The following is a 20726-nucleotide window of genomic DNA, read 5'->3' as shown; positions in this document are numbered from 1 at the left end:
ACTCAAAAGACAGAGGAGGCTTTGCCCTGCCGGACTTAAGGCTTTACTTTGAAGCTGCGGCCTTTTGCTGGTTAAAGGATTGGTTTAAACTAGACAATGTTGATGTGTTGGACTTGGAGGGACACGATAATATGTTTGGTTGGCACGCATACCTTTGGTATGACAAAGCTAAAATCCACAGAACTTTTAAGTCGCATATTGTGAGAAAATCCTTATATCAGGTTTGGACTAGATACAAAGACCTGTTTGAGAGAAAGACTCCTAGATGGATCTCCCCAGTGGAGGCCAAGGCATATAAGAGACCGAACATGTCTGCAAACTGGTTAAGATATATGGACATACTGCAGCAGGAAGGGGACTCTTTAAAGCTAAAAAGCTATGATCAAGTAAAAAGCCAGGTCCCCGACTGGCTGCACTATTATCAGGTTTATGAAACATTTAAAATGGACAAAAAAATTGGTTTTCAAGTAGAAAAATCAAAACTGGAAACAGAACTGATAGAATCGAACTTTAAAAACCTTTCCAAAATGTATAATCTTTTGCTAGAGTGGCATACAAAAGATGAACTGGTTAAATCTTCAATGATAGATTGGGCAAAAGATGTCGGACATAATATCATGATGGATGACTGGGAGAGATTGTGGCAAAAAGGTATTAAATTTACTGCTTGTCATGGATTAAGAGAAAATATAATGAAAATGGTTTATAGATGGTACTTGACACCAGTTAAGATTGCTAAGATGAATACCAAAATGTCAGATGTATGTTGGAAATGTAAACATGCGAAAGGTACCTTTTTTCATATGTGGTGGTTGTGCCCAGTGGTAAGTGCCTTCTGGGACAAGATTTATAATGAGCTTAAGAAGGTAATGAAAGTTACCTTTTGTAAGAAACCAGAGGCATTTCTCCTGAGCATAACCAATGAAGAGATACCCAGTCAGGATAGAGTGTTTTTTATGTATGCCACAACAGCAGCTAGAATTTTATTGGCAAGAACATGGAAAGGTGAAGAGATACCAACGGTGGAGGAATGGCAGATGAAGATGATGGAATATATGGAACTCGCTGAACTGACCGTCAGAGTCCGAGACCAGAGGGAGGGGAAGGCGTCGCAGGAGTGGAAAAAATTCAAAGACTATTTGGTTAAATCAGTTAAACTGAATATTTGAGCAGAATTAAATAGAATGTCGGCTTTGGTAGATATGTATTAGATATGAATGGTAAGAGGAATTGTTGTTATGTGAAAGATGTATGTGTCAAAATATGTTAAGATAGGTCGTTAAGATAAGATACATAGCTATTGAGATATTTGACTAAAAGAAAGCTAAGTATATTAAAATTTGGGTAAAAGTGAAGTGAACAATATATAAAGCTACCTTGAAGAAGTATATGTTTTTTGAAGACAGTGGAGGGAATGGGGGAAGTCCCCAAACAGAGAAGTTAGAAACAAGAAATATATAAAGAAAGATAATGGTTAAGGTTTGTATATGTTTATTTTTATGTTTTTATTGTTGTTATCGTTTTGAATGTTGATTATGTTTATTGTTGATTAGGTTTAATGTTTATTGTGTTTTTATTGATGTTTATGTTATGTGTTGTTTTTGTATTTTGTTCTCCTTTTTCTATTGGAAAATAATAAAATCTTATAAAAAAAAAAAAGAAATTCACCAGGTATGCAAGGTGATGGGGGCGGGAAAATTTTTAATTACAAACCATGTATGTATACGTATTAGACATCTTAACTCTCAGTCTATGGGATGGCAGGTGAGAGCTATCTTTTTATCACCAGCAAAACAAAATGCTCGTATTCATGCATTAATCACTCTGTATCAGCAAGTTAGCCCAAACTGGGAAAATGCAAACAGAAATAATCTCCTAACGTGATTTAAGGGCTTCACTTACCTCCCAGTAGTACCTAAGCTGGCTTAGCCATTCGAAGTCGCTGTCGTCATTGACATGTTTGCTTACTAGAGTTGCCAGAACATCCCGAGCATGAACGTCGAGCACGACAAGTGCTCCGAGAGTTACTCGATTCTGCTTTGATAACGTTCCTCTCACCAGTGTGACAATGCCATCGATCTGCCCATTGCACTGTTCCAGATAGTTCTCCAGTGCCTGAGAGAGGTATGGGGAAGGGTAAGGGACCAGACGCAAACAAATTATGTGCTTAAACATCGTAAGATCAGCAGAAATGTACAGAGCTCCTCCACCCCCCAATACTGCTTCTTTTAAAACAGGCATCTGGGTTTTCACAAGTTGCTGTCTGGCAAACCCACAGACTGTCTCACCAGCTTGAACTACTCCAACGCGCTCTACATGAAGGTGACCTGAAAACGAAAACTAATCCAGAATGCGGCAGCTAGACTGGTGACTGGGAGTGGCCACCGAGACCATTTAACACCGGTCCTGAAAGACCTATATTGGCTCCCAGTACGGTGCTGACCTTAAAAGCCCTAAACGGCCTCAGCCCAGTATACTTGAAGGAGCGTCTCCACCCCCATGGTTCAGCCCGGACACTGAGGTCCAGCTCCGAGGGCCTTCTGGTGGTTCCCTCACTGCGAGAAGTGAGGTTACAGGGAACCAGGCAGAAGGCCTTCTTAGTAGTGGCGCCCTCCCTGTGGAACGCCCTCCCATCAGATGTCAAGGAAATAAACAACTACAGTATCTGACTTTCCAGGCAGCCCTGTTTAGGGAAGTCTGGTGTTTTATCATGTTTTTAATATTGTGGCTGGGAGGCCAGGCCAGATGGGTGGGATATAAGTAATTTATTATTATTATTATTATTATTATTATTATTATTATTATTATTATCATCATCATCATTTGCAGGGAGAAAATCACACTCTCTCTTCTGTTTTGCAGGTGCCAGGAGTGACCCCTTTGCATCAACAGAACGCCATTCAAGGGCCCTGAGATTCAACCCCTTGTGCTTGAAGTATAAAACAACTTTAAAACATTAGGGAGTTGGACTAGGTCATCCTTGTGGTCCCTTCCAACTCTACAATTCTATTATCCCTCAGGTTCAAACATCTTCCTTGTTGGGGGGGGGGATGATAATGGCAGAGCTTTGTATCCATAAGGCAATCTCAAGGTGATGCAGTTTTAAAAATGAAGTACTGCATATTTGCATGCTACTGTAAAAACAGTTTGGGCATGAGAGAGCCAGCTTTGTTGGTACTGAAACAGAGAAATCGATCACTTGCTTTTTCATTATTATTTTTGTTTGAGGGGGGGGGCAAGGTCTGCACAAAAATTCATCAGAATGTTAATCACATTTCTCCCAATATAAATTTTATAGATGCAAAATTGACTAATGATATACACATCTTTGCAAGCAATTTCCCATAGCATAATGCATTTTGTATGTCATCTGCTGAATTATTATGAACACGTCCCCCTAATTTACACATTTCTGTACGCATTATTTGATAGAAGAGATGCATTCTAACATTCAGAGAAGTACGGATTTTGGTGGAGAGCTGTTTTTCAGCTCCTTTATTGTCCTAGGTAGTCCGAATTAGGTAGGCTTGCATTAAAATAACAGCCAAAGCGAATTTCTCCTGCATCCCTATTTCCCACAAGGCAGTGGAGTTTTCCTTCTCCTAGACGGGCTACCTTCCCAGGCAGGCGAGCCCCATTTTCTCAGATGATGTGTTGATGTGGTTAAAAAGATACGCTTACCTGCTGGCCATTTTTAATAGCTGTTTGGACCTCCAAGGTCCAGAACGTCTGGGATACACACAGCACTGTTTGTCCAGGCCAATCCCTTACCCAGTTCATACGGAGAGATTTTGGGTAGGCTTCTATCGCAAAACCAATCACCTGGAGGTAAGGAAACGTGTCAGGGAAAAACCAAGTGGATATGAAAGGAAGGCCTAGATTTACAACTACAGGGAAGAAAGCAGTGCTAAAATTCTCGCAGCCTAATCTCTGCCTCACCTTGCCACTCCATAATGCCTAAATTCCCCCACACTCATTATGGCACTCCATAATGCCTTATTCCCCCACACTCATTAACAGAGAAAGATTATGTGATTTAGCCCTCCCTGTGTATGAGCATCTATGTGGAGCACCAACATTAAAAGCCTGGTGGATGGAAATGGTGTCTTTCCCAGCTCTTTCACCAGAAGAGGAGAATCTTCAGCTCAAGCAAGAATCTGAACTGGATCAACGTCCTACAACGTCCCTTTGCAGCTTGCCCATGGTTCTGAGCACCTGAATTTAATAAGAGGATTGCTCTCCCTTCACTCTCAGAGGAACAAATCAACTTCCACCTCGAAGTACACTGGAAGGTTTGTTTGTAAGCCTGTTCTAGCCTTGATTGTACACAAAAGGAGTGCAATCACGTGTTTAAAGATTAGCACGTTCAACGTCTGCTTTCCAGTCTAAGCATCAAACGACGAGAATTGGAGTGAAGTGCCTTATAAAAACTACAATAGGAAAGGAAGGCACGGAGGATGCCGAAAACAGACCAAGAGAGCAAATTAAGTGGGCTTCATCAAAAACGGATTCAAAAAAGAAAGCTGCCAATTGAACATTTTAAATCAGGCTGTCAGCAAACCCCACAGAAATTCGTCTTTCATTTGCTGTTCTTTCTGCAGTTTTGATATAACTTTGTTAGCACTGTTGTTTGCTTGTTTGTTTGTTTGTTTGCTTGCTTGTTTGTTTCCTTCACTGTTAACCAATTCATGGGAAATACTGTTGTGATATTATTACAAGCCGAGCTGCAAGAAGCCTCAGCAGCGAGGTCACTTGACTATGAGTCATGTTTTTCATCCTGTGGGAAAGCCACTGGTCATACCAGCTTTCTCACACGTGTGATGTTTCTGTATTGTACTGTTGTATTTTACTTTCAGTTATGGCTCAAGAGATGCTGGACGTATTTTGCACAGCTCTGACTATCGGAGCTGGCACGCAGAGACATACTCTGCACTTTACCTACAATAAAGTAGTTTTAGCCTAAATGGCTTGTGTGTGTTGTCCTTCAAGCTGGGGAACAATCACATATTATCGATGTGCCCCTGGACTCCAGTAGCCAGGAGTGCACAGAGGCTTCGTCTCGCCCTGGGGGTCAGTCTCACAACTTGCCCCCGCGGGAAGTCTCATAACAAATACTACTGGGCTGTAAATTTGTCAGGGTGAGCCACGGCACTTGTGCTCTGATTATCACACGTACTAGCAGGATGCATTTATTCAGACTGAACAACTTCCCCTTCTCCTTTAATGGATAGAGCAAATTTTGCACTGTGTAATTCTTCCAAGAGGCCTCCCGAAGTCTCTATTTATGGATCCCTGATTGCCCACAGTGGCCTGGAGCCAGCGTAACGTAGGGGCTACTTGAGTCCTCTGCTACCACCACACAAACAGCCTCCAGTGCGGATCAGGCCCTCTCTGAGTGCAGCAGTCCAATTCACATGCATGTACACATTCTCAAAAACTTAAAATAGCTGCTGCTATTGGGCCAGATAATTGGCAGACATAGGCACCAACTCTATGGGGCTAAGGACACCTCAGCCCCCCCCCCAAGTATGTGGGGATGGGGCTGAGCACACACACACACCCATCTTGAGGGGCCCCGGCAGGTCTCCCTGCGGTGGCAGCAGGGTACACGGACTCCTCTCGACATGTGTGGCGTCACACGTGTGTCGCACAAGTGACATCACACACACACAATGATTCCCTGCCCCAATATCAGGTAGAACTCAGCCCCTCAGCTAGCAGGATGGGTTCACTATTACCAGTCTGTCATATTTGGGCAAAAAGGAGTTGAACTAGATGACCCTCGTGGTCCCTTCCAACTCTACAATTCTATGACTCTATGACAAGCAAAAGACATACAGTGGTACCTTGGTTCTCGAACTTAATCCGTTCCGGAAGTCCGTTCCACTTCCACAACGTTCGGAAACCAAAGCGCGGCTTCCGATGGGTGCAGGAAAGTCCTGCAGCCAATCAGAAGCTGCGGAAGCCCCGTGGGACGTTCGGCACCCAAAAGAACGTTCGGAAACCAGAAGACTCACTTCCTGGTTTCGATCTTTCAGGAGCCAAAACGTTTGAGAACTAGGCTGTTCGAAAACCGGGGTACAACTGCATCAGTGTTTGTAAGCAGTGTTCATCTGGTGATTTACATTATGTTGAAAACCAGATATCGCATAGCCCTACTTGTGGGGAGAGAGTCAGGACCAGGAAAAGGGGAGAAACACCAGCCACGGCTGATTTCTACCTTCTTTCCCTTCCATGTTTGTTTGTTTGTTTGTTTGTTGTTGTTGTTTTGCTCCGTTGCTACTATAAAAATTAGGGAGGTTTCTGCTGTAGATGTTTGTGGGCAAAGATTCACACCGCTCAGGATGAGAGCCCGGAGGGATTGGGGAGTTGGGGGTGAAAGGTTTCAAGATACCCAACAGCCACAGAGTTGGCACAGAGTAAAGGCCTCATCTGTGTGAGAGACAGAGAGGGAATGAGTGAGCAGCTATATATGAAAGAGATAAACCCCTGGTTAAGACACGGGGTTATTCAGTCTGTTGAATGTCCTTTTTTGCTTTTTTTTTTAAAAAAATTACAAAGTAATAAACATAAACAAGTAAGAATAAAAATGTGCACCCCACCACCGAGACCATTCCATCGTAACTATCCAGCCTCCTAAAATTTCAACACCTCTTGCGATGGTTTGACCCCTTTTCGTTTTAACAGTAGAAATTCTACAAACACCCTCCATATCTCCTCTAAATCTTATCTCCTGCATATTCCCCATCTTACCTTAATGGAACGTGTTAATTTATCATTAATAGCTATATCCCACACCTCTTTATACAAATCTTCCATTTTGTATTCTGCTTGCCCCTTCCACTTCCTAGCTATAATAATTTGTGCAGCTGTCAATAAATTTGTAAGCACTTCCTGGCCTTCAAACCTTCCACCCCATCGTAAACTGTTAACAATGCTACCTCTGGACTTTCAGTCAGCTTTAACCCAGTGATTTATGTTATCTCTTTAAACACCCTTTGCCCCCAAAATTGTACATATTTACACCCCCACCACATGTGAACATAATTCCCTGTTTCCAACATAACACCAAATATTTATTGTTTATTTGATTTAATCTGACTGGTGTATTTAACGTGAGTTAACACTCCTTTTTTGCTTTTATTGTTTTTCTTTTCTTTTCTTTTCTTTAATTTATTTATTAAACAAAATACAAACTTACATATACATACACATATACATATACATACCTACACATAAGACATATACACATTATACACACTTACACTTATAAATCTAATTCCATATACTTATTCCTCCAAATATATTTATTACACAAACTCTTTTAAAATATAGTCTCACTCTAGCCTCCTGATCACTTCAGTAAGGCTGAATTTATATATAGTCTCTTCTTTAGGCTTCCCACTTTAATCTCTTCATTAAATTAAACATTAATCATACTTTCAAGATGTATTTTTCCACGACTCGGCCCAAATGTTGTTCTTTTTCCATTTCCTTAGATTTCTTTTTTGTTTCATTTACAATTCATAATAGGGCAGGAGCTATTCCAATATTATAACTGTATTAGTGTTGTATCTTTTTTTTAGATATTGTATAAAGTCATTCCATTCCTTTATAAAATTTTCCTTCGGATTGTCTTTTATTTTCTCTGAAAGGTACGCCAGCTCTATATATTCTAACGTTTTGTTGATCCAGTCCTTTTTACTGGGTACTATTGCACTTTTCCACTTTGCACCTATTAAAATTCTTGCCGCTGTAGAGGCATATAAGAAAAAGTTTCGCACCCTTTTTGGTATTTCTGGTGTTGTTATACCTATAAGGTAGGCTTCTGGTGTTTTTGTAAATTTGATGTCACATATTATTTCTATTTCTGAGTGGATCTCGTTCCAGAAAGACTCTATCTTTTTACATTCCCACCATACATGGTACCAATTTCCCACTTCTTCACATCTCCAGCATGTATTGCTTGCATTCTTATACATTTTAGAAAGTTTGTGGGGAGTGATATGCCACCTATAAAACATTTTTATCATATTTTATCTAATTGGGTTGCAAGTGGTGAAATTCCAATTCACTTTCCATAAGTTTTCCCATCTGGGTAGCATGATGTTCTGTCCTATGTCCTGGGCCCAGTGTGTCATTGAGGCTTTAATTTCTTCCTCCATGACCGTCCAGACCAACAATATCCTATACACTTTTGAGAGAGTTTTTGTTTTGGAGTTTAACACTTCCGATTGAAATTTAGAGGGTTCTTTTCCAAATCCTATTTTGCTATCAACTTTGTATCTCTCAAAAAGTTGATAATAGGTGAACCAATCCTTTACTGTGTTTTTTAAATTTTCATATGTTTTTAGTTCTAATTTGTTATTCTTTTTCTCCAATAGGTCTAGGTATGTTGGCCATTTGATCGTTAAAGCACCGCATCTTCTCGCTTGAGCCTCTAATGGGGAGTTCCACCATGGCACCCGTTGTTCCAATACATGTTTGTGTTTTAACCCTGCTTGCCATGGGGTATGAAGGAGCAAGAAACACTATTAAACAGCGAGTGGTAGACACTCAAAGACAAGCTGACTTGGCCAGCTCCCCAAGATTTCTGATTAGTGAAAATAGACGATATTTGACCACCCAAATGCCATATGTAGCTAATCTTGAAATTCCAAAGCAGCGAAGGGCATTCACTTTGGCCCGATGTCGGGCATTACCTTCAGCAATGCAAGAAGGCCGTTACGAGAAGATACCCCATGAAGAAAGGAAATGCCCTTGTGGTGCGGGGCAGCAGGAAACATTAGAACATGTCTTCTTCTACTGCAAGTATTATACGGACGTCCGAGCAAGGTTTATCCAACCCATTCTAGATAAGTTTCCTGGGCTTTCAGAACAACATAATATCTCATTGCTATTACAGGATGAAAGCCCAGAAATCACTTACGCTGTCGCCAGATTCTGTGCAGCCTTGATAGATATACGTCGAAAGATGGTCTGTGATGTAAATCGACTTTAAATAGTGGCCTAAAATATTGTTGGATCTATATTTTAGTAGCCTATCTCATAGAACCGATACCCGAGTCTAAATTTTATTAGTTATATCTATGTTTAATCAATGATTTTAAGGACATGGTTTAAGTTGGGCTGGATATGTTGAATATGCCCTCATCATGTAATGAGTACCCATTTAAACATATATTTTTTACATTGTTTTTACATTGTTTTTATAAATGTAAATATCTTGTTTTATGCTGGTCTGTGACCGAATAAAGTACATTCATTCATTCATTCATTCATGTTTGTGTTTTAACCAAACTTTCATTAAAGAGCCTCTTATGATGTGGTTCGAGAAATCTTTGTGGATCTTATGCTTTTCATAGTTTAGATATGCGTGCCATCCGAATCTCAGATTAAATCCTTCTAAGTCTAGCAGTTCCAGGTTTTCAAGTCGGCACCACTCAGCTAACCAGGTAAGGCAGGCGGCATCATAATACAAGATTATATCTGGCAAAGCCAGACCTCCTCTTACTTTGGTGTCAATCATATTGAGATGTTTAATTCTCGGTCGCTGGCCTTGCCATATATATCTCGCAATGCCCCTCTGCCATTCCTTCAATTTGTCTTCCCCCCCAAGTATTGGAATTGTCTGGAATAGGAACAGAAGCTTAGGAAGCACCATCATTTTCACCGTTGCTACCCTCCCTAGTAAAGCTTTTATTGTTTTTCTTTATTAAATTTGTACATCTCCCTTCACTTGGTTAAATCGGAATGTTAATCCCTGCCCTTATTGTTGTTGTTGTTGTTGTTGTTCAGTCGTTCAGTCGTGTCCGACTCTTCGTGACCCCATGGACCAGAGTACGCCAGGCACGCCTATCCTTCACTGCCTCTCGCAGTTTGGCCAAACTCATGTTAGTAGCTTCAAGAACACTGTCCAACCATCTCATCCTCTGTCGTCCCCTTCTCCTTGTGCCCTCCATCTTTCCCAACATCAGGGTCTTTTCTAGGGATTCTTCTCTTCTCATGAGGTGGCCAAAGTACTGGAGCCTCAACTTCAGGATCTGTCCTTCTAGTGAGTACTCAGGGCTGATTTCTTTGAGAATGGATAGGTTTGATCTTCTTGCAGTCCACGGGACTCTCAAGAGTCTCCTCCAGCACCATAATTCAAAAGCATCAATTCTACGGCGATCAGCCTTCTTGATGGTCCAGCTCTCACTTCCGTACATTACTACTGGGAAAACCATAGCTTTAACTATACGGACTTTTGTCGGCAAGGTGATGTCTTTGCTTTTTAAGATGCTGTCTAGGTTTGTCATTGCTTTTCTCCCAAGAAGCAGGCGTCTTCTGATTTCGTGACTGCTGTCACCATCTGCAGTGATCATGGAACCCAAGAAAGTGAAATCTCTCACTGCCTCCATTTCTTCCCCTTCTATTTGCCAGGAGGTGATGGGACCAGTGGCCATGATCTTAGTTTTTTTGATGTTGAGCTTCAGACCATATTTTGCGCTCTCTTCTTTCACCCTCATTAAAAGGTTCTTTAATTCTTCCTCACTTTCTGCCATCAAGGTAGTATCATCAGCATATCTGAGGTTGTTGATATTTTTTCCGGCAATCTTAATTCCGGTTGGGGATTCATCCAGTCCAGCCTTTCGCATGATGAATTCTGCATATAAGTTAAATAAGCAGGGAGACAATATACAGCCTTGTCGTACTCCTTTCCCAATTTTGAACCAATCAGTTGTTCCATATCCAGTTCTAACTGTAGCTTCTTGTCCCACATAGAGATTTCTCAGGAGGCAAATGAGGTGATCCGGCACTCCCATTTCTTTAAGAACTTGCCATAATTTGCTGTGGTCGACACAGTCAAATGCTTTTGCATAATCAATGAAGCAGAAGTAGATGTTTTTCTGGAACTCTCTGGCTTTCTCCATAATCCAGCGCATGTTTGCAATTTGGTCTCTGGTTCCTCTGCCCCTTCGAAATCCAGCTTGCACTTCTGGGAGTTCTCGGTCCACATACTGCTTAAGCCTGCCTTGTAGAATTTTAAGCATAACCTTGCTAGCGTGTGAAATGAGTGCAATTGTGCGGTAGTTGGAGCATTCTTTGGCACTGCCCTTCTTTGGGATTGGGATGTAGACTGATCTTCTCCAATCCTCTGGCCACTGCTGAGTTTTCCAAACTTGCTGGCATATTGAGTGCAGCACCTTAACAGCATCCTCTTTTAAAATTTTAAATAGTTCAGCTGGAATATCATCACTTCCACTGGCCTTGTTGTTAGCAAGGCTTTCTAAGGCCCATTTGACTTCACTCTCCAGGATGTCTGGCTCAAGGTCAGCAACCACATTTCCTGGGGTGTATGAGACCTCCATATCTTTCTGGTATAATTCCTCTGTGTATTCTTGCCACCTCTTCTTGATGTCTTCTGCTTCTGTTAGGTCCTTTCCACTTTTGTCCTTAATTGTGGTAATCTTTGTACGAAATGTTCCTTTCATATCTCCAATTTTCTTGAATAAATCTCTGGTTTTTCCCATTCTGTTATTTTCCTCTATTTCTTTGCATTGCTCGTTTAGAAAGGCCCTCTTGTCTCTCCTTGCTATTCTTTGGAAATCTGCATTCAATTTCCTGTATCTTTCTGCATTCAATTTCCTGTATCTTTCTCCTTCGCATTTTGCTTGTCTTCTCTCCCCCGCTATTTGTAAGGCCTCATTGGTCAGCCACTTTGCTTTCTTGCATTTCTTTTTCATTGGGATGGTTTTCGTTGCTGTCTCCTGTATAATGTTACGAGCCTCCATCCACAGTTCTTCAGGTACTCTATCCACCAAATCTAAATCCTTGAACCTGTTCTTCACTTCAACTGTGTATTCATAAGGAATTTGATTTAGATTGAATCTTACTGGCCCAGTGGTTTTTCCTACTTTCTTCAGTTTAAGCTGGAATTTTGCTATAAGAAGCTGATGATCTGAGCCACAGTCAGCTCCAGGTCTTGTTTTTGCTGAGTGTATAGAGCTTCTCCATCTTTGGCTGCAGAGAATATAATCAATCTGATTTCGATGTTGCCCATCTGGTGATGTCCATGTGTAGAGTCGTCTCTTGTGTTGTTGGAAAAGAGTGTTTGTGATGACCAGCTTGTTCTCTTGACAGAACTCTATTAGCCTTTGCCCTGCTTCATTTTGATCTCCAAGGCCAAACTTGCCAGTTGTTCCTTTTATCTCTTGACTTCCTACTTTAGCATTCCAATCCCCTATAATGAGAAGAACATCCTTCTTTGGTGTCATTTCTATAAGGTGTTGTAAGTCTTCATAGAATTGATCAATTTCGGTTTCTTCAGCACTGGTAGTTGGTGCATAAACTTGGATTACTGTGATGTTAAAAGGACTGCCTTGGATTCGTATCGAGATCATTCTATCATTTTTGAAGTTGCATCCCAGTACAGCTTTCGCCACTCTTTTGTTGACTATGAGGGCCACTCCATTTCTTTTACGGGATTCCTGCCCACAGTAGTAGATATGATAGTCATCCGAACTGAATTCGCCCATTCCTGTCCATTTTAGTTCACTGATGCCTAGGATGTCAATGTTTATTCTTGCCATCTCATTTTTTACCACATCCAGCTTACCAAGGTTCATGGTTCTTACATTCCAGGTTCCTATGCAATACTTTTCTTTACAGCATTGGACTTTCCTTTCGCTTCCAGGCATATCCGCAACTGAGCGTCCTTTCGGCTTTGGCCCAGCCGCTTCATCAGCTCTGGATCTACTTGTACTTGTCCTCTGCTCTTCCCCAGTAGCAAGTTGGACGCCTTCCGACCTGAGGGGCTCATCTTCCAGCGTCATATCTTTTATATGCCTGTTGTCTTTGTCCATGGAGTTTTCTTGGCAGGGATACTGGAGCGGCTTGCCAGTTCCTTCTCCAGGTGGATCACGTTTGGTCCAAACTCTCCGCTATGACCTGTCCATCTTGACCTGTCCATAGCTTGCCTGAGTAATTCAAGCCCCTTCGCCACGACAAGGCAGTGATCCATGAAGGGGGCCCTTATTGTAGTTTAGCTTTATCTATTTATTTGGCGTTTACCCAAATGTGATATATGTTACCTTGTGGATGGAGTTGACCATCGCTGCTTCCAGTTCAAGTAGCCATTTTTCCACTTGACCTCTAGCTTTAGCTGTTGATATTGTGTTCATGAGGGCTATGACTTCTCCTTCACTGCTTTTCATGTGCGTGATATCCAAGACTTCGGTAAATTCAACACTAGCAATTCCTTCAAAGCACTTTTTCAAGTGAGGCTTCACCCTGCAGAAATAAGAGAGAGGGGATTAAGAAACAAACGGTGCATTGGGCAACAAGTTATGACACCTTCATAGAACAAGTTGTTTGTGTGTTGTATATTTAGATTAATAGCCTCACACTATCTCAATGACAGGTAGGTAGCCATGTTGGTCTGCCATAGTCAAAACAAAATAAAAAAATAAAAAAAAAAATTCCTTCCAGTAGCATCTTAGAAAGCTCATGCCAAGAACAAACTTAAGTTGTCTCTAAGGTGCTACTGGAAGGAATTTTTTATTTACAATGAGTGAGAGCAGTTTCTTCTATCCACAGAGAGCATTTTTCATTCCCATTTATCAGTCTCACAAACAATACACTCTGCATATTAAATACTGTACCATTTGCTGTAAATTCTCTCCAAAACATGTTGAACACGGAAAGAAGCATCTACAGGAACAGTCCTAGAAAATTTCCAGCAAATAGCTAGAATGTACCAGGAATAGTACATAACTTCAAAAAAAAATCTACCTTGCTGCCTAACACATAAAAATGATTTCGTGCATTTTTCATTTCAGATTTTTTGTTGTGTGTGTGTGGAGAGGTGTTGTGCTGAAGTGTTCCTGTAAGTGCATCTGGAACAGTTTCCAGCAAGCAGTAATACAGCCACCCAATATTATTTTACCGCTGTGATCAATAACCATCCTTCTGACCCATTTGTCAGACAGCTATTCATGCCGAGGGAGGGCCTGACTGCTTCACACCGTCAGTCCTGTACAGACTTTCAACCTGTAGGTATGTACAAGGATCAAGAGTCTTCTGTTAGCGCTGCCCACTTCCTATAAGTAGGGAGCAGAGAAACTTTTTCAGCACATTCCTTTTGTGGACAACCTTCCAATAGCCATGTGCAGAAAAAGAGAGAGGAGCCACATTCCAACCAGAAAAAAATTGCCATATATATACACACCTCTAATCATGTATTATCAGAATTATAGGGCACATAGCAACATTCAAGGATAGCGCAGAACAGAGCTGGTGAGGCATGTGAGCTGAAGAATGGGGAAAGCCTTGGGAGGGTTCCAGTGGCTCAATGTGCCTTCCATCAGCTTCAGACGCCCCTATCTGGAAAAGGATAGCCTAACTACTGTTGTCTATGCTCTGGTAACCTCAAGGTTAGATTGCTGCAATGCGTTATACGTAGGGCTGCCTCTGAAGACGGCTTGGAAACTTCTGCAGAATTCAGTAGCCAGGTTGCTCGCCGGAGCAAGGCAGTTTGAGCATATTACCCCAATCCTGGTCCTACTGCACTGGCTGCCAGTTAGTTTCCGGGCCCAATTCAAAGTGCTGGTTTTGACCTAGAAAGCCTTAAATGGCTCAGGACCACAATACCTCCAGGACCGCCTCTTCCCATATGAACCTACCCAGACCCCGAGATCATCTTCTGAGGCCCCTCTTCGTGTGCCTCCTCCTCAGGAGGTCCGGAGGGTGGCAACACGAGAACGGGGCCTTCTCTGCAGTGGCTCCCCGTCTGTGGAATGCTCTCCCCAGGGAAGCTCACATGGCGCCTTCATTATACACCTTTAAGCGCCTGACAAAAACGTTCATTTTTAACCAGGCCTTTAGTTGATCTGATTTACATCCTATGCCCTTTTAAAATGTGTTGTTTTGGGGTGGGGCTATTGGGTTGTTGTTTTTTATTTTTATTATGTATTTTGTGGTTTTGTATCTTGATTTTATTGTGTGAAACCACCCTGAGGACCCCCCCCCCCAAGATATAGGGCGGTATATAAATTCAAAACAAACAAACAAATAGAGAGACCTGGAGAGATGCTTCTGCCCCCCCCCCCGGGGCCTAAGATGCCCCCATCTATCCTGCAGCATACCTGCTCCCCCCCTCATGGTTGCATGTTTGACTTCACATTTACAATAGAACCTCCACACACCAAGTCCAAGCCATGCAGTTCTAAATCCATGAAATCTCATCTGCAAAATCTAGGATGCAGAGCATCTATATTTGTTTGTAGGACAGTGCATGGTCACACACACGATCCTATTTGTAAACTGGGATTGGACCCATTCCAACCCACTCTGGATCCAAATCCAGATCGTGATCCAAAGTGTAGAAATCTACAGAAATCCCATGGACTTGCTCCGCTCATCAACCCCGCACACCCTGCCTCAGTTCCCCCCCCCCAAGGGACAATGTATCTTGTTTGCCTTGATGGATGATAGAGAAGAATGTGATAGTTTATGGCGAAAGTAGCCCATTGTACAAAGCAGAAATTTTCATTTGTTGCTCTATCCACTTTTGCCTTAATCATCAGTGACATGTGGACCCCAGAAGCTTGCCCCCAGGAGGGAATGTGGCCCTCAGTTGGAAAAAGGGTTCCTACCCCTGTTGTGAAGGGGACACAGGAGACAAAAAAGTGAAAAATAAAGTCAGGGCTGCAACAGGAGGGATGGCAACATTTTCAATATATAAGGAACAGGTGTCTGAAGAGTAGTTCATTGTTGCCTCATAGCATGTGAAAACTTCGTTAAGGTGAATTATGGCTGCGTATCAACCAATGCTACATACCGTGTTGGATCTTTGGTCTCTGAGAGAATCTCCAGCAACTCGTCATTGGATAAGAAGAAGAATCTGGGGAAGAAGAGGCGCTTCTTTTCTAAATACTCATTCAGCCCCTTCAGAATCAGTTCTAGGAACTCGTTGCATTTCTTCAGTTTTTCCAGCATCTTGTCTATCATCACTACCGTCAGAACATGCTTGTCCTGAAGAAAGGAAGGAAGGGTTACGAAAACCAGCATCATCTCAATCTAAAGGCCAGTTGTGTTAGGGACTCAGTTGCTCTAAAAGCATGTGGTATCTGAAGAAGTGTGCATGCACACGAAAGCTCATACCAAGAACAAACTTAGTTGGTCTCTAAGGTGCTACTGGAATGGTTTTTTTATTTTTTTATTTTATATTTTGTTTTGTCTAAAAGCATGGGCAGCGAAGCTGTGACGATCCCAAGTGCTGCAGGACTCCAACTCCCATCAGCCCTGGGTAGTGCGGCCAATAGAATGGGACTCTGGGAGCAGTAGTCCAACAATACCCCTCCCCACTCCCTCACTGTATTTAAGTGTCTGGTGACTTCCACTTCAGTGTATCTGAGGAAGTGTGCATGCACACAAAAGCTCATACCAAGAACAAACTTAGTTGGTCTCTAAGGTGCTACTGGAAGGATTTTTTTTATTTTATTTTGTTTCAAGATATGGAGAGTCACTGTTTTTACATATCTGCTCTAGAATGTGAAAGGCCTAGAGGTGAGAGGAATTGGCTCCATTTTTGATAATGAATCACCTTTGAAAGTTCCCTTGATATTTCTGTGGCACTGACATCATTTCATTTCACTTTTAATTTGTATACTGCCTTTCTTTATACGCAAGGCGGAAGAAACACCTACAGTCGTACCTTGGTTTTCAAACAGCTTAGTTCTCGAATGTTTTGGCTCGCGAACGCAGCAAACCCGGAAATGACTGTTCCGGTTTGCAAACTATTTTTGGAAGCCGAACATCCGACGGGGCTTCCGATTGGCTGCAGGAGCTTCCTGCAGCCAATCAGAACCATGCTTTGGTTTACGAATGTTTTGGAAGTCGAATGGGCTTCCAGAACGGATTCCGTTCAACTTCCAAGGTACGACTGTAATAATAATAATAATAATAATAATAATAATAATAATGTTGCAATAAAAGCATAACTTTAAAATAGACAACTTATATCAAATAAAGCAGCATTCAATAATCCTTAGAATGTAAAAGCAAGCAGCAAAATTAAATATCAGCCAATAATAATTAAACCGTCTACACTTAACAATTACAATAAAGAATTATTAAAGTATAATCAATTTAAAAAATGGCATGTCACAATGCATAATATACCACAAAACATATAAAACCATGTAAAAGTATCAAATTGAGAAGCAAGGACACACAAATTTAAAAATATTTTTTTAAAATATATATATATATATCCCTGAACGCCTCTTCTCTCTTCTCAACTGCTTCTGTAATTTCATCACCTCCTGAATTTTCCCCCTTGCCAACACATTCTGCCTATTCTACTTTTTCAGTTGTTGTGGCTTCGCTGATATTTTTGCTGTTAGCTTTCTCATTGGTTTTTGTGACTATTTAAAATATTCTGTACTTGTTTGCCACCTTGACTTGTTCAGTCTCGAGCTGGGATGGTGGGATATAAATGTTCTCAATAAATAAACAAAGGAATGAACGGATGTGTGAATATTCACTGAGCCTTCTCAAAATAGCTTTTATTTCAACACGGTACAATATCTGACTGCTGGCATGTATATAGCCAACATCTGAGAGCATCTGACAGGTTACCAGCCAGAATCTTGACAGCTGACTTATAACTAGCTCTGGCATGCAGTAATATTAGAGAAAGGCATGATGGAAAACCACAGCAAATACAACAGGAAATGGGAACGGAAGTGATGGAATTGGCTGCAAATTAAGGAATGCGTAATAAGAAAAGAACTGTGGAATATTGTTTTAATATATGTAGAGAGACTTGTGTGAACACAGATTGTAAGATTTACTGTTGTTTAATATGGAGGAATAGTTGTTGAAGTTATTGGAGATATAAGTTGATATGTTTGATTAGAGAAAAGCTATTGCTCATATTTATCAGTAACAGTAATTAGAGAACCCCTTTTGGACTTCTTGTGTGGAAAGGAAAACGAATTAATCTGGCACATTTGGGTTGGAGGATTGGGAAAATATTGCCTAACAGAAAGTAGATCAGTTGGATGTCATTCTTGAGTGAATATTTTGAGTAATAATCAGTTTATTTCAGCTTTAAGCTCATAGCAAGACAAGACAAAAAACGCAGGAACAGCAATTACACTTACACAATTAAATTTAAAAGGAAATTGGCGACAATAAAATTAGTGGCAGTAAAACACTTAATAATTATACAAAATAATGTGCATGTTACTTCTAAGCAAAAGAGTAACTTCTTTTATGTAACTGACAGAAAATCAGAAGTTCTATTGTTTTTCCTCATTTTCCTCTCTTTTTTTCTTCTATTTTTTGGCTTTCCTTTGGAATTTTCTTTTCTCTCTCTCACTCTGTTTTTGTTTTTATTTAGATTAGTTTCTCTTATCTTATTGTAGGCCTATTATGAAAAAGCTTTAACATAATCTTGTTTTTTTTAAAAGAAACAGGCATGCAACTTTTAACAAATTAATTTACTAATGAATCACTTTTTTAAAAAAATCATATACTAAATTAAGCAACACTTTTTTAAAAAAAGAAAGTGAATTGTTTTTTTTAACGTATCTTAGCAAACATCATATGAGAGGAAGCATTTAAGATGGGGTATCCACGCTCCAATTTTACAGAGGAGAGATGGCATCTGCAGATTTAGTTATTAATTACTCAGTTTATTTATTAAAACTCATTTGAGTAATGGTTAGTATCTGACAAGCTCCAATAACTGAAGCAATCAGTATCTGACAGCTACTAACAGCTGGCATTCGTCAGCAATTAATATTGGACAGTACCTGTTCCACTATTTTCAACAGAATTTAGTAAGTGTGGGTTTTAACTGTTTACCTTTCCTCTAGAACGGGGATAATGAAATTTGAGGTCAAGTGCCGTGGAACAGCTCAGTTGGTAGAGCATGAGACTCTTAATCTGAGAAACATGGGTGTGTGCCCTATGTTGAACAAAAGATTCATGCACCACAGTGGGTTGGACTAGATGTGATGGTCAACTCTAGGATTGATTATTGTAACTCACTCTACATGGGGCTGCCCTTGAGACCGACTCAGAAACTCCAGCAGGTGCAGAATGCCATGGCGAGGCTCCTTACGGGGTCCTCGCCGTGGGATCACATTCACCCAGTGCTATACCAGCTGCACTGGCTCCTGGTGGAGTTCAGGATCAGGTTTAAGGTGCTGGTTTTAACCTTTAAAGCCCTATACCAGGGGTCCCCAAACTAAGGCCCGGGAGCCGTATGCAGCCCAATCGCCTTCTAAATCCGGCCCACGGACGGTCCGGGAATCAGCGTGTTTTTACATGAGTAGAATGTGTCCTTTTATTTAAAATGCATCTCTGGGTTATTTGTGGGGCATAGGAATTCGTTCATTTCCCCCGCAAAAAACATAGTCGACCCACCACATGGTCTGAGGGACGGTGGACCGGCCCACGGCGGAAAAAGGTTGCTGACCCCTGATGTACACCATGGGTAGGCAAACTAAGGCCCTTTTATTTAAAATGCTTCTCTGGGTTATTTGTGGGGCATAGGAATTCGTTCATTTTTCTTCTTCTTCAAAATAGAGTCTGAGGGACAGTGGACCAGTCCCCTGCTGAAAAAGTTTGCTGACCCCTGATGTACACCATCCCTACAAAACACATTTTCCTTCTCAAGGTATTCTTGCCACTGCTATTTCTTGACATCCAATGGCCTTTTAAAATGTGTTGGGGGGTTATTTTTGTTTTTACTTTTATTATGCATTTTGTGCTTTTTAAATTGCGATTTTATGTTGCATCTGCCCTGAGACCTGCAGGTGTAGGGCAGTATACAAATTTAATAAATAAAAGTAATGAAATAAACTTTAGAGTAATCTTTCCTCTCCTGTCCTCCAAATGCTTTCTTTGCCCTTTCACCCTCAGCCGGGAGGGAAATGCTCTGAACGACGCCACATGAGCACCCTCAAGTGGTAGCTACATTAAATGTACATTTCAGCACATTTTAGCACAGGATAGAAGAGAAGAGAAGGTTAAGGGGTTATATGATAGCCATGTTCAAATATATAAAAGGATGTCATATAGAGGAGGGTGAAAGGTTGTTTTCTGCTGCTCCAGAGAAGCGGACACGGAGCAATGGATTCAAACTACAAGAAAGAAGATTCCACCTAAACATTAGGAAGAACTTCCTGTCAGTGGGAGCTGTTCGGCAGTGGAATTTGCTACCAAGGAGTGTGGTGGGGTCTCCTTCTTTGGAGGTCTTTAAGCAGAAGCTTGACAGCCATCTGTCAGGAATGCTTTGATGGTGTTTCCTGCTTGGCAGGGGGTTGGACTGGATGGCCCTTGTGGTCTCTTCTAACTCTATGATTCTATGATACAGCCACCCATTTTCACGATTTCCTCTGGCTATATTTCACAGCTACAACTGTGATGGAACATCAAGAATAAACAAGGCAGTCATGGATCAAGATTTTACAGAGCACTGGTGCCATTTACGGGTGTCTTGCAAGGGGGGGGGGAATAAAAACTATACTGTGGCTAAGCCAGGGCATGGAAAAAGAATCTCTGGTCTGTTATTATGCCAAATTCCAAATCCCATATCCCAGGACGTTTTAACAAAGTCTTCCATTTCTCTTCCCACGTTGATAAAGATCACGCCTTTATTTGATTCGTTCAATCAAAAGCCAGGACGAAATCAAAGAGCAATTTCGTCCTCATTGTTCTGACTGAGCCAC

The sequence above is a fragment of the Lacerta agilis genome, chromosome 1 (genome assembly GCF_009819535.1).
Source record: "Lacerta agilis isolate rLacAgi1 chromosome 1, rLacAgi1.pri, whole genome shotgun sequence".
NCBI lineage: Eukaryota > Metazoa > Chordata > Lepidosauria > Squamata > Lacertidae > Lacerta > Lacerta agilis.
Note: the sequence above shows the minus strand (reverse complement) of the source record.